Here is a 14,805-nt window from a genome sequence, read left to right as displayed (position 1 = left end):
TGTTGCTGCAAATGGCATTTCCTTCTTTTTTGTGGCTGAGTAGTATTCCATTGTATAAATATACCATATCATCTTTATCCATTCCTCTGTCGATGGTGGTTCATAGATGCTTTAACTTAAATAACTGATCCTCTGCAATTTTGTGTCCTCATCTCTGATCTACTCATTCTAATAGATAAAGAGAGGATATGTTATACATAGTAGGCATAGTATACTGGTATATTTTTAGCAACTGGCTCCTCCCCCAAAATTTAAAAGCCCCCATTTTTAATGTTTACTGACTAATATAGTGTAAATACCCCCACAGTGACAAATTTCTAATGACAACGATGTTACTGTCCCTGGACTTGAGAAGACAGGGGTGGTGCTATGTCATTATATAGTATCTCCACTATAGATACAATAGATGTAAATAACATCAAGGATATAGATAATAATAAAATGTAATTTTTTGTGGTACACGGGCCTCTCGCTGTTGTGGCCTCTCCCATTGCAGAGCACAGGCTCCAGACGCACAGGCTCAGTGGCCAAGGCTCACAGGCCCAGCTGCTCCGCGGCATGTGGGATCTCCCCAGACCAGGGCATGAACCCATGTCCCCTGCATCAGCAGGCGGATTGTCAACCACTGAGCCACCAGGGAAGCCCTAAAATGTAATTTTTAATGATGGATACATTTAACAACTGGCTTGCAAATCCTTGAAAATTCAGCTATCAGCATTCAACCACTGATGTGAGTTGGCTCCAGCACACCAGTAGAATGGATTATAGCATATTCAATTATATAATTACATTCTCAACAATGAAACAGGAATATTAATTGACTTACAAATAAATTTTAAAAATTGATTATAGATCAGTTATCAAGAAACATACTATAAGATATTTGATTTAATCAGTATTATTCTTAAAATCTCTGCTGTTTTTTTTTCACAACTCACACACACACACACACACTGTATTTTATTTTTACAAGAGATAAACTGACACCAAGCACTGTAAATGGGTGACCACAACAGGAGCAACAATGACTGCAATTACCACACACGAAACCCACTCACACTATGTCATCATATTGACATTCAGTCCAGGAATCCTCCACTGTAACAGCTCCTTTACTTTGCAGTGAAAATTGATTTGTCTATTTTTTGCCTCTGAGTCCTTGTGGGATTGTTTTTTTATTCAAACACAAAGTCACAAAAATTATAATCACCCTCATCAGTTCACTCAGTCCCATGTAATTAATTTTTTTTCATCTTGATCTTTTGTTAGCACTTTTATGAGTTCATCAGTTTTCCATTAGAGTTCTGAAAATGCTTATTCATTCAGTTCAGCAGTATAGTCAGTTACCAGAAACCTGTACTTGTCAGAGTCTTTGCCATGAATTCCTTGAAGGTGAAACCCTTTTATAGGAACATTTTTGCAAAAGCATCAGAGTACACCCAGAACTGTCTGTAAATGACAAAAGACTTAAAAATGACCACGGTTAAAGATTTGATGAAAGTTCATAATATTGCAATTGACAAGGAAATTTAGTTATTTCTGAGATATGCATTTTAAAGTAATAACTAGAATTATGACTTATAACATTATACCAGAACATATAAGATTTTTAGAAATTTCATGTAATGTCTGAAACATTTATATTAATATATTTCCATACAAATAACCCAAAGAAAGTTTAGTATTAGTTGTTTTTCTTGTTTCTTTTTTTATACTGTAGGTTCTTATTCGTCATCAATTTTATACACATCAGTGTATACGTGTCAATCCCAATTGCCCAATTCAGCACACCGCCATCCCCACCCCACTGCGGCTTTCCCCCCTTGGTGTCCATACGCTTGTTCTCTACATCTGTGTCTCAAATTCTATCCTGCAAACTGGTTCATCTGCACCATTTTTCTAGGTTCCACATACATGCATTAATATAGGCTATTTGTTTTTCTCTTTCTGACTTACTTCACTCTGTATGACAGTCTCTAGATCCATCCACGTCTCAACAAATGACTCAATTTTGTTCTTTTTTATGGCTGAGTAATATTCCATTGTATATATGTACCACAACTTCTTTTTAGGTTGCTTCCATGACCTGGCTATTGTAAATAGTGCTGCAATGAACACTGGGGTGCATGTGCCTTTTTGAATTATGGTTTTCTCTGGATATATGCCCAGTAGTGGGATTGCTAGATCATATGGTAATTCTATTTTTAGTTTTTTAAGGAACCTCCATAATGTTCTCCATAGTGGCTGTATCAATTTACATTCCCACCAACAGTGCAAGAGGGTTCCCTTTTCTCCACATCCTCTCTAGCATTTGTTGTTTGTAGATTTTCTGATGTTGCCCATTCTAACTGGTGTGAGGTGATACCTCATTGTAGTTTTCATTTGCATTTCTCTAATAATTAGTGATGTTGAGAAGCTTTTCATGTGCTTCTTGGCCATCTGTATGTCTTCTTTGGAGAAATGTCTATTTAGCTCTTCTGCCCATTTTTGGATTGGGTTGTTTGTTTCTTTAATATTGAGCTGCATGAGCTGTTTATATATATATATATATATATATATATATATATATATATATTTTTTTTTTTTTTTTTTTTTTTTTTTTTTTCCCTGTACGCGGGCCTCTCAGTGTTGTGGCCTCTCCTGTTAAGGAGCACAGGCTCCGAACGCACAGGCCCAGCGGCCATGGCTCACGGGCCCAGCCGCTCCACGGCATGTGGGATCCTCCCGGACCGGGGCATGAACCCGTGTCCCCTGCATCGGCAGGCGGACTCTCAACCACTGCGCCACCAGGGGAGCCCTGTTTATATATTTTGGAGATTAATCCTTTGTCCATTGATTCATTTGCGAATATTTTCTCCCATTCTGAGGGTTGTCTTTTCGTCTTGTTTATGGTTTCCTTTGCTGTGCAAAAGCTTTGAAGTTTCATTAGGTCCTGTTTGTTTCTTTTTGTTTTTATTTCCATTACTCTAGGACATGGATCAAAAAAAGATCTTGCTGTGATTTATTTCAAAGAGTGTTCTTCCTATGTTTTCCTATAAGAGTTTTATAGTGTCCGGTCTTCCATTTAGGTCTCAAGTCCATTTTGAGTTTATTTTTGTGTATGGTGTTAGGGAGTGTTCTAATGTCATTCTTTTACATGTAGCTGTCCAGTTTTCCCATAATGACTTATTGAAGAGACTGTCTTTTCTCCGTTGTATTCCTTGCCTCCTTTGTCATAGATTAGTTGACCATAGGTGCGTGGGTTTATCTCTGGGCTTTCTATCTTGTTCCATTGATCTATGTTTCTGTTTTTCTGCCAGTACCATATTCTCTTGATTACTGTAGCTTTGTATTAAAGTGTGAAGTCAGGGAGTCTGATTCCTCCAGTTCTGTTTTTTTCCCTCAAGACTGCTTTGGCTATTCGGGGTCTTTTGTGTCTCCATACAAATTTTAAGATGATTTGTTTTAGTTCCGTAAAAATTGCCATTGGTAATTTGATAGGGATTGCATTGAATCTGTAGATTGCTTTGGGTAGTATAGTCATTTTCACAATATTGATTCTTCCAATCCAAGAACGTGGTTTATCTCTCCATCTGTTGGTATCATCTTTAATTTCTTTCATCAGTGTCTTATAGTTTTCTGCATACAGGTCTTTTGTTTCCCTAGGTAAGTTTATTCCTAGGTATTTTATTCTTTTTGTTGCAGTGGTAAATGGGAGGGTTTCCATAATTTCTCTTTCCCCTAGTGGCTACTAATCCACAGACCAAAATGTTGGTGCATTATATATTATAACTAAGTATCTTATACAGTTGCTAATAGCCTTTGGTAGGAGTACCTCTGCAAACAGTTGGTATAAATCTACTCACCAAGGTACAGAATTGCCTATAGTCAGGATAACTACCAGGCATTTCCTAAATCGCCACCTGATCTCATAACATCAAACACATCCAAGTAGTTGCTTAGTAAACCTAATCTTTCTATGTATATTTAATTTTCCTATAATGATGCTCAATGGTAGAGTGGTTTCTTAATTTCATACATATATATAAAAGTTTGTTTCTTGACATAGCTCTGGCTATAACGTGGTTCAATGGCTGTTCTTGAAGTACAGCCATTGAATCTTTGCAGTTCTATTTTGATATTGATTTCTAGTCATGCTTTTAACTTGTCCAGGTGTAAGTGGTCATTGCTGAGGCCTTTATATAAAGCAAATTTGCTCTCACTGATACCTTCTTAAAAAAAAGATTAATTGGCACTGTAGCACTAAACGTTGTCATTGGATTGTCTAAAATTTATGGAAGTTGTGGATAAGTCAAGTAGTAGACCAATGTCTTCAACTCCTTGATATCATGTACCAATGTAGCAACGTGCTCCAGAAGAGTCTATAGAATAACAGTAGCATTCATTCTGCTGTATATCCATGTATTCAATCTATAGCCATGTAGATTTTAGGTTATTGTGAGTAGAATGTAACCATATCGTGTAGAATCTTGGTTAGATAATTCTGCAGGGCATATTAAGTGGGTGGATAAGAGAGGAAACCAGCTGCTTTATGACAAGCTAAAGTGGGGTGGAATGCTACAGGGACACACAGAAGCACGATGCCTGGCTATACAGCAGGCTCTGTAATCATGAGAGGAAACAGCAACCGGCAGAAGAGTAAATAACCAGCAGTCAAGAGCATCGTGATTAAAAGGAGTACATAGGCTCTGACATTATAAGACTAAGCTCTAAACACCATCACTTTTTATAAATGTGGCTACAGTTATAACCCAAAAAGAGCTCTTTCAAACAATTTTTGGCTACATTCACTCCAAAAAACAACATAGAAGAGAGAAAAATAAGATGATGAGGAAGCTAACGTGAGGAGTGACGGTCTTATTCATTACTGTAACATATTGGTGTAGAGCCTGGGTTCAGGCACTAGCCAGCATGGGTTTGAATGTGAGCTCTACCATCTTCCTACCTGTGTGACCCTAGACAAGTAACTTAACCTCTTTATGTCTCTCTTTCCTCATTTGTGAAATGATAATTAAAATGATATCATATCTCATAAAGATGTTGTGAGCATTAAATGAAATAATGCAAAGAAAGCCCTCGGCCCTGTGCCCAGCACGATGAAAATGTTCTCATCGCCACTGCCTAGAAAATAGAGTGGCAAATAACATCCATAAATACTGGGACTGAGTGAATTCACATGGCCATCAAAGACATTTTCAACAATAACCATGAAACAGGGCATACATTCCTTCAGAGGGAGATGAAAGAAATTGTTACTGCAGCACAGAAGTGCTCTATTCTCATTGAGAAACTCTCAAAACATTCTTTTTTTTTTTTTTGCGGTACGCGGACCTGTCACTCTTGTGGCCTCTCCCATTGCGGAGCACAGGCTCCGGACACGCAGGCTCAGCGGCCATGGCTCACGGGCCCAGCCGCTCCGCGGCATGTGGGATCTTCCCAGACTGGGGCACGGACCCGTGTCCCCTACTCTCAACCACTGCGCCACCAGGGAAGCCCTCAAAACATTCTTGATAGAACTTCACAGAGGGTATGGCATTGGAAGTAATTCATAATCATAGAATTATAGATTTGGATAAGATTTTAAGGATTATTTAGTGCCCTCTGCTGTAATAGGAATGTCTGCTGTAATACCCAGGAACATGTAGCCTCTGGTTACATAGCCACAGAAAATGATCTCAATGTTACTTTAAGAGATGAAATAAATACATGATAGTACATAATGGCCATTAACAAATGAATACATTTAGCGGAACTGTCAGCCTCAACTCTACAGCTTAATTATTTTGTCACATATATTTTACAACTCAATTTTTGCCCATTCTTGGTAGTTTTACATAGTACTCATGCACTGTTCTGTTAATCCTTTGTCGTGTCTGCACTCTAATTATACTTAGCATTCTGACTTACAAATAATTGGAAGATATTATTTTATGATTTAAAAAACAAACAACTATTTTTGACTGAAAATATCGGAATTTCTAGGAATACTGCTTTTTAATTGAGTTATAAATAAAGTTGGAAAATATATCGAGTTATATAGATCAATGTTGAGTAAACATACTATTATGCTAATTTCATGTAGCATTATTATATGTTAATCTTGGTAGAATAAATAATAAGTAGTATGGCCCTTGACATATACATACTACTATATATAAAATTGATAACTAATAAGAACCTACTGTAGAGCACAAGGAACTCTACTCAGTACTCTGTAATGACCTATATGGGAAAAGGATCTAAAGAAGAGTGGATATATGTACATACTGATTCACTTTGCTGTACAGCAAAAACTAACACAACATTGTAAATCGACTACACTCCAATAAAAGTTAATTTAAACAAAGTAGTATAGCCCTAATTAAACTATTAAATATTCATTCACAGAATTGCTGAAATCCTAGCCATGAGCACCATCCCCTCTGCTCTCAGTGTGCTGCATCTTTGGGCTCTGAATCCTGGCTCTTCCCAGAAAGAGCCTGCAGCCTTCTCAAGTCATGATTTTTTGCTTTCCCTCAAATCACGTCCTGCTGGGCATGGGTGTATTCTCTCTTGTGTTGTCATGCTCACCAGGAGAAACCCCAGCTCACATTAATTCCAATCCCTGCGTACTCTATTCCTTATCACAGGCAACTAAGCCAGGCTGAAGAAAAACACCCACCTTGCATGACTAGTTTCCTCTGAGTTTCATGACCACTATTATTATTTTATTTATTTTTATTTTTTTGCGGTACGCGGGCCTCTCACTGCTGTGGCCTCTCACGTTGCGGAGCACAGGCTCCAGACGCGCAGGCTCAGCGGCCATGGCTCACGGGCCCAGCCGCTCCACGGCACGTGGGATCTTCCCTGACTGGGGCACGAACCCATGTCCCCTGCATCGGCAGGTAGACTCTCAACCACTGCACCACCAGGGAAGCCCATGACCACTATTTTTAAAATATTTTTATTGAGCTTCCCTGGTGGCACAGCCAATGCAGGGGACATGGGTTTGAGCCCTGGTCCAGGAATATCCCACATGCCGTGGAGCAACTAAGCCCGTGTGCCACAACTACTGACTGAGCCTGTGCTCTAGAGCCTGCGAACCACAACTACTGAGGCTGCGTGCCACAACTACTGAAGCCCATGCACCTAGAGCCCATGCTCCGCAACAAGAGAAGCCACCGCAATGAGAAGCCCATGCACTGCAACAAAGAATAGCCCCCGCTCGCCGCAACTAGAGAAAGCCTGTGCACAGCAACAAAGACCCAACGCAGCAAAAAGTAAAATAAAATAAACTGAAAAAACAAAAAAACATTTTTTATTGAAGTATATTTGATTTACAATATTGTGTTAGTTTCAGGTGTATAGCATAGTGATTCTTTTTTCTTTTTTTTTTGCAGAGTATTTTCCATTATAGGTTATTACAAGATACTGGGTATAATTCCCTATGCTGTACAATAAATTCTTTTTGCTTGTCTATCTTATCTACAGTAATTTGGATCTGTTAATCCTATACTCCTAATTTGTCCCTCCACCCCTCCTTCTCCCCTTTGGTAACCATAAGTTTGTTTTCTCTGTCTAGGAGTCTGTTTTTGTTTTGTATATAGATTTATTTGTATTATTTTTTAGATTCCACATATAAGTGATATCCTATAGTATTTGTCTTTCTCTGTCAGACTTATTTCACTAAGCACACTGTTCTCTAGGTCCATCCATGTTGATGCAAATGGCAATATTTCATTTTTTATGGCTGAGTAATATTCCACTGTGTGTGTGTATACATATAAACAAACATTCCACATGTTCTTAAGCTAATCCTCTGTTGATGGGCACTTGGGTAACTTCCATGTCTTGGTTATTGTGAATAATGCTTTTATGAACATTGGGTGCATGTTTCTTTTCGAATTAGAGTTTTCATTTTTCTGGTTATATACCCAGGAGATGGATTGCTGGATATTTGTAAACATTGTGACCAACAAAGAGTTAATATCCAAAATATGGAAACAGCTCATACAACTCACTGTCAAAAAAAACAAACAACCCAAACAAAAAATGGGAAGAAGACCTAAGTAGACATTTTCCCAAAGAAGACATAGACATGACTAACAGGCACATGAAAAGGTGTTCAACATCGCTAATTATTAGAAAAATGCAAATCAATACCACAGTGAGGTATCACACCTCACACCATTCAGAATGGCTATCATCAGAAAGTCTACAAATAGAGGACCTTCAAGATGGCAGAGGAGTAAGACATGGAGATCACCTAACTCCCCCCAAATACATCAAAAATACAACTACAAGTGGAACAACTCCTACAGAACACCTATTGAATGCTGGCAGAAGACCTTGGACTTCCCAAAAGCTGTGTGTGGCTGACAGGGTCTTGGTGCTCGAGCCGGGTGTCGAGTCTGAGCCTCTTGGGGGGGGGGGGCGAGTTCAGGATATTGGACCACCAGAGACCACCTAGCCCCACATAATATCAAATGGCGAAAGCTCTCCCGGTGATCTCCATCTCAATGCTAAGACCCAGCTCCACTCAATGACCAGCAAGCTATAGTGCTGGACACCACATACCAAACAACTAATAACACAGGAACACAAGCCTACCCATTAGCAGAGAGGCTGCCTAAAATCATAATAAGTTCACAGACACCCCAAAACACACCACTGGATGTGGTCCTGCCCACGAGAAAACAGTCACCAGTCCCAGCCACCAGGAAGCCTACACAACCCACTGTACCAACCTTACCCACTGGGGTCAGACACTAAAAACAGCAGGAACTATGTATCTGCAGCCTTCGAAAAGGAGACCCCAAACACAGTAAGTTAAGCAAAATGAGAAGACAGAGAAATAAGCATCAGATGAAGGAGCAAGGTAAAAACCCACCAGACCAAAGAAATGAAGAGGAAATAGGAAGTCTACCTGAAAAAGAATTCAGAGTAATGATAGTAAAGATTATGCAAAATCTTGGATATAGAATGGATAAAATACAAGAAATGCTTAACAAGGACCCAGAAGAAATAAAGAGCAAACAAACAATGATGAACAACACAATAAGTGAAATTAAAAATCTCTAGAAGGGATCAATAGCAGAATAACTGAGGCAGAAGAACGGTTAAGTGACCTGGAAGATAAAATAGTGGAAATAACTACCGCAGAGCAGAATAAAGAAAAAAGAATGAAAAGAATTGAGGACAGTCTCAGAGACATCTGGGACAACATTAACTGCACCAACATTTGAATTATAGGGGTCCCAGAAGACAAAGAGAAAAAGAAAGGGACTGAGAAAGTATTTGAAGAGATTATAGTTGAAAACTTCCCTAATATGGGAAAAGAAATAGTCAATCAAGTCTAGGAAGCCCAGAGAGTCCCATATAGCATAAATCCAAGGAGAAACACGTCAAGACACATATTAATCAAACTATCAAAAATTAAATACAAATAAAAAATATTAAAAGCAGCAAGGGAAAAGTAAGAAATAACATACAAGGGAATCCACATAAGGTGAACAGCTGATTTCTCAGCAGAAACTCTGCAAGGCAGAAGGGAGTGGCAGGACGTATTTAAAGTGATGAAAGGAAAAAACCTACAACAAAGATTACTCTACCCAGCAAGGATCTCATTCAAGTTTGACGGAGAAATTAAAACCTTTACAGATAAGCAGAAGCTAAGAGAATTCAGCACCACAAAACCAGGTTTACAACAAATGCTAAAGGAACTTCTCTAGGCAGGAAACACAAGAGAAGGAAAAGACCTCCAATAACAAACCCAAAACAATTAAGAAAATGGTAGTAGAAACATACATATCCATAATTACCTGAAACATGAATGGATTAAATGCTCCATGCAAAAGACATAGACTAGCTGAATGGATTCAAAAACAAGACCTGTATATATGCTGTCTACAAGAGACCCACTTCAGACCTAGGGACACATACAGACTGAAAGTGAAGGGATTGAAAAAGATATTCCATGCAAATGGAAATCAAAAGAAGCTGGAGTAGCCATTCTCATATCAGACAAAATAGACTTTAAAATAAAGACTATTACAAGAGACAAAGAAGGACACTACATAATGATCAAGGGATCAATCCAAGAAGAAGATATAACAATTGTAAATATTTATGCACCCAACATAGGAGCACCTCAATACATAAGGCAAATGCTAACAGCCATAAAAGGGGAAATCGACAGTAGCACAATCATAGTAGGGGACTTTAACACCCCTCTTTCACCAATGGGCAGATCATCAAAAAAGAAAATAAATATGGAAACACGAGCTTTAAATGATACATTAAACAAGATGGACTTAATTGATATTTATAGGACATTCCATCCAAAAGCAACAGAATACACTTTCTTCTCAAGTGCTGATGGAACATTCTACAGGATAGACCATACCTTGGGTCACAAATCAAGCCTTGATAAATTTAAGAAAGTTGAAATCATATCAAGTGTCTTTTCTATTCACAACACTATGGACTAGATATCAATTACAGGAAAAAGTCTGTAAAAAGTACAAACATATGGAGGCTACACAATACACTACTAAATAACCAAGAGATTACTGAAGAAATCAGAGAGGAAATCAAAAACTACCTAGAACAAATGACAATGAAAACACAATGACCCATAACCTAGGGGATGCACCAAAAGCAGTTCTAAGAGGGAATTTTATAGCAATACAATCCTACCTCAAGAAACAAGAAATATCTCAAATAAACAACCTAACCTTACACCTAAAGCAATTAGAGAAAGAAGAACAAAAAACCCCCAAAGTTAGCAGAAGGAAAGAAATCATAAAGATCAGATCAGAAATAAATAAAAAAGAAATGAAGGAAATGATAGCAAAGATGAATAAAACTAAAAGCTGGCTCTTTAAGAAGATAAACGAAATTGATAAACCATTAGCCAGACTCATCAAGAAAAAAACGGAGAAGACTCAAAATCAACAGAATTAGAAATGAAAAAGGAGAATTAACAACTGACACTGCAGAAATACAAAGGATCATGAGAGATTACTACAAGCAACTATATGCCAATAAAATGGACAACCTGGAGGAAATGAACAAATTCTGAGAAAAGCACAACCTTCCGAGACTGAACCAGGAAGAAATAGAAAATATAAACAGACCAATCACAAGCACTGAAATTGAAACTGTGATTAAAAATCTTCCAACAAACAAAAGCCCAGGACCGGATGGCCTCACAGGCGAATTCTATCAAACATTCAGAGAACAGCTAACACCTAGCCTTCTCAAACTCTTCCAAAATATAGCAGAGAGAGGAACACTCCCAAACTCATTCTACGAGGTCACCATCACCCTGATACCAAAACCAGACAAAGATGTCACAAAGAAAGAAAACTACAGGCCAATATCACTGATGAACATAGATGCAAAAATCCTCAGCAAAATACTAGCAAACAGAATCCAACAGCTCATTTAAAGGATTATACACCATGATCAAGTGGGGTTTATCCCAGGAGTGCAACAATTCTTCAATATATGCAAATCAATAAGTGTGATAAACCATATTAACAAATTGAAGGAGAAACACCATATGATCCTCTCAGTAGATGCAGATAATGCTTTTGACAAAATTCAACACCCATTTAGGATAAAAACTCTCCAGAAAGTAGGCATAGAGGAAACTTACCTCAACATAATAAAGGCCATACATGACAAACTCACTTCCAACATTGTTCTCAATGGTGAAAAGCTGAAACCATTTCCAGTAAGATCAGGAACAAGCCAAGGTTGCCAACTCTCACCACTATTATTCAACATAGTTTTGGAAGTTTTAGCCACAGCAATCAGAGAAGAAAAAGAAATAAAAGGAATCCAAATTGGAAAAGAAGAAGTAAAACTCTCACTGTTTGCAGATAACATGATACTGTACATAGAGAATCCTAAAGATGCCACCAGAAAACTACTAGAGCTAATCAATGAATTTGATAAAGTAGCAGGATACAGAATTAATGCATAAAAATCTCTTGCATTCCTGTACACTAATAATGAAAAATCTGAAAGAGAAATTAAGGAAACACTCCCAGTTACCATTGCAACAATAAGAATAAAATACCTAGGAATGAACCTACCTAAGAAGACAAAATACCTATATGCAGAAAACTATAAGACACTGATGAAAGAAATTAAAGATGATACAAACAGGTGGAGAGATATACCATGTTCTTGGATTGGAAGAATCAACATTGTGAAAATGACTATACTACCCAAAGCAATCTACAGATTCAGTGCAATCCCTATCAAACTACCAATGACATTTTTCAGAGAACTAGAACAAAAAATCTCACAATTTGTATGGAAACACAAAAGACCCCAAATATCCAAAGCAATCTTGAGAAATAAAAAGGAGCTGGAGCTGGAGGAATCAGGCTCCCTGACTTCAGACTATACTACAAAGCTACAGTAATCAAGACAGTATGGTACTGCCACAAAAACAGAAATAGATAAATGAAACAGGATAGAAAGCCCAGAGATAAATCCATGCACATATGGTCACCTTATTTTTGATAAAGGAGGCAAGAATATACAAGGGAGAAAAGACAGCCTCTTCAATAAGTGGTTCTTGGAAAACTGGACAGCTACATGTAAAAGAATGAAATTAGAAAATTCCCTAGCACCATACACAAAAATAAACTCAAGATGGATTAAAGACCTAAATGTAAGGCCGGACACTATAAAACTCTTAGAGGAAAACATAGGCAGAACACTCTATGACATAAATCACAGCAAGATCCTTTTTGACCCACCTCCTAGAGAAATGGAAATAAAAATAAACAAATGGGATGTAATGAAAGTTAAAAGCTTTTGCACAGCAAAGGAAACCATAGACAAGAGGAAAAGACAACCTTCAGAATGGGAGAAAATATTTGCAAACGAAGCAACTGACAAAGGATTAATCTCCAAAATATACAAACAGCTCATGCAGCTCTATATCAAAATAACAAAAGACACAATCCAAAAATGGGTAGAAGACCTAAACAGACATTTCTCCAAAGATATACGGATTGCAAACAAACACATGAGAGGATTCTCAACATCACTAATCATTAGAGAAATGCAAATCAAAGCTACAATGAGATATCATCTCACACCAGTCAGAATGGCCATCATCAAAAAATCTACAAATAATAAATGCTGGATAGGGTGTGGAGAAAAGGGAACCCTCTTGCACTGTTGGTGGGAATGTACATTGATACAGCCACTATGGAGAAGAGTATGGAGGTTCCTTAAAAAACTAAAAATAGAACTACCATACAACCCAGCCATCGCACTACTGGTCATATACCCTGAGAAATCCATAACTCAAAAAGAGTCATGTAGTACAATGTTCATTGCCGCCCTATTTACAAGAGCCAGGACATGGAACCAATCTAAATGTCTATCGACAGATGAATGGATAAAGAAGATGTGACATATATACAATGTAATATTACTCAGTCATAAAAAGAAACGAAATTGAGTTATTTGTAGTGAGGTGGATGGACCTAGAGACTGTCATACAGAGTGAAGTAAGTCAGAAAGAGAAGAACAAATACCATATGCTAACACATATATATGGAATTAAAAAGAAAAAAACTTGGTTTTGAAGAACCTAGGGGCAGGACAGGAACAAAGACATAAAGACGTAGAGAATGGACTTGAGGACATGGGGAGGGGGAAGGGTAAGCTGGGGCAAAGTGAGAGAGTGGCATGGACATATATACACTACCAAATGTAAAATAGATAGCTAATGGGAAGCAGCTGCATAGCACAGGGAGATCAGCTTGGTGCTTTGTGTCCCCCTAGAGGGGTTGGATAGGGAAGGTCAGAGGGAGAGGCAAGAGAGAGGAGATATGGGGATATATGTACACATATAGCTGGTTCACTTTTTTATATAGCAGAAACTAACACACCATTGTAAAACAATTATACTCCAAAAAGATGTTAAAAAAAAGTCTACAAATAATAAATGCTGGAAAGGATGTGGAGAAAACAGAACCCTAGTATACCAATTTAGACTGAGATAGATAGATAGATAGATAGATAGATAGATAGATAGATAGATAGATAATTCGTTTGATTTATATTGGTGGGAATGTACATTGGTGTAGCCAATATGGAAGACAGTATTGAGGTTCCTTCAAAAACTAAAAATAGAATTATCATATGATCCAGTAATTGCACTCCTGACCACTAATTTTAAATAGGCCTATGGCACTGGGCACTATCCCCACTCATCCACTCAAGACATCAGTACAGCAATTGCCTCTTTCCTGTTTCTCCAGTTATGCCTTTCTACTCTGTCACTTCCACTGACATGCTAACATGCTGTTCTTTTTGCTTTTAAATACTCAAGCAAACCTTGACCTGACTGAGTGCTCGACTTCCTACCTGTTTCTCTGCCCCCCGTTAGGGCACAACTCCCAGAGAAGAGTTGACTACACTCACTGTCTATACTTTCTCTCAGCCAATTATATTTTGAACACCTCCAGTTTAGGTGTGGTCCCCACTAATCTATCAAAAATGGGTCTTGTCAAGGTTTCCAATGATTTTCTCCTTGCTAACTTCAGTAGTTCGTTCACATTCCTCATTTGTTAATCGATCGTATCAGCAATATTTGACACAGTTGCCACTCTCTTTACTGGAATACTTTCACTTGACTCCTGGAACCCTTTTCTTATCCATTTCCTCACCATCTCTGTGGTTGGAACTTCTGCAGAGTGCCCCAGAATCCCTTCCTCAGAGTTTCTTCCTCTATCTAAATCATCATTTAAATGGCCATGCTGAGGACCATGGCTATAAATATCATCTATA

General features: G+C 38.0%; 1 protein-coding gene across 1 annotated transcript in view; it reads left to right on the top strand.

Annotated features, from left to right (window-relative positions):
- Positions 1-14,805, top strand: part of CNTNAP2 (contactin associated protein 2) — a 2,098,245-nt gene that overhangs the window by 437,297 nt on the left and 1,646,143 nt on the right. The gene's annotated exons all lie outside the window — the stretch shown is intronic.

The sequence above is a fragment of the Phocoena sinus genome, chromosome 9 (assembly GCF_008692025.1).
Source record: "Phocoena sinus isolate mPhoSin1 chromosome 9, mPhoSin1.pri, whole genome shotgun sequence".
Classification (NCBI taxonomy): Eukaryota; Metazoa; Chordata; class Mammalia; order Artiodactyla; family Phocoenidae; genus Phocoena; species Phocoena sinus.
The sequence above is the reverse complement of the archived record's forward strand: the minus strand, read 5'-3'. Positions and strand labels throughout refer to the sequence as shown.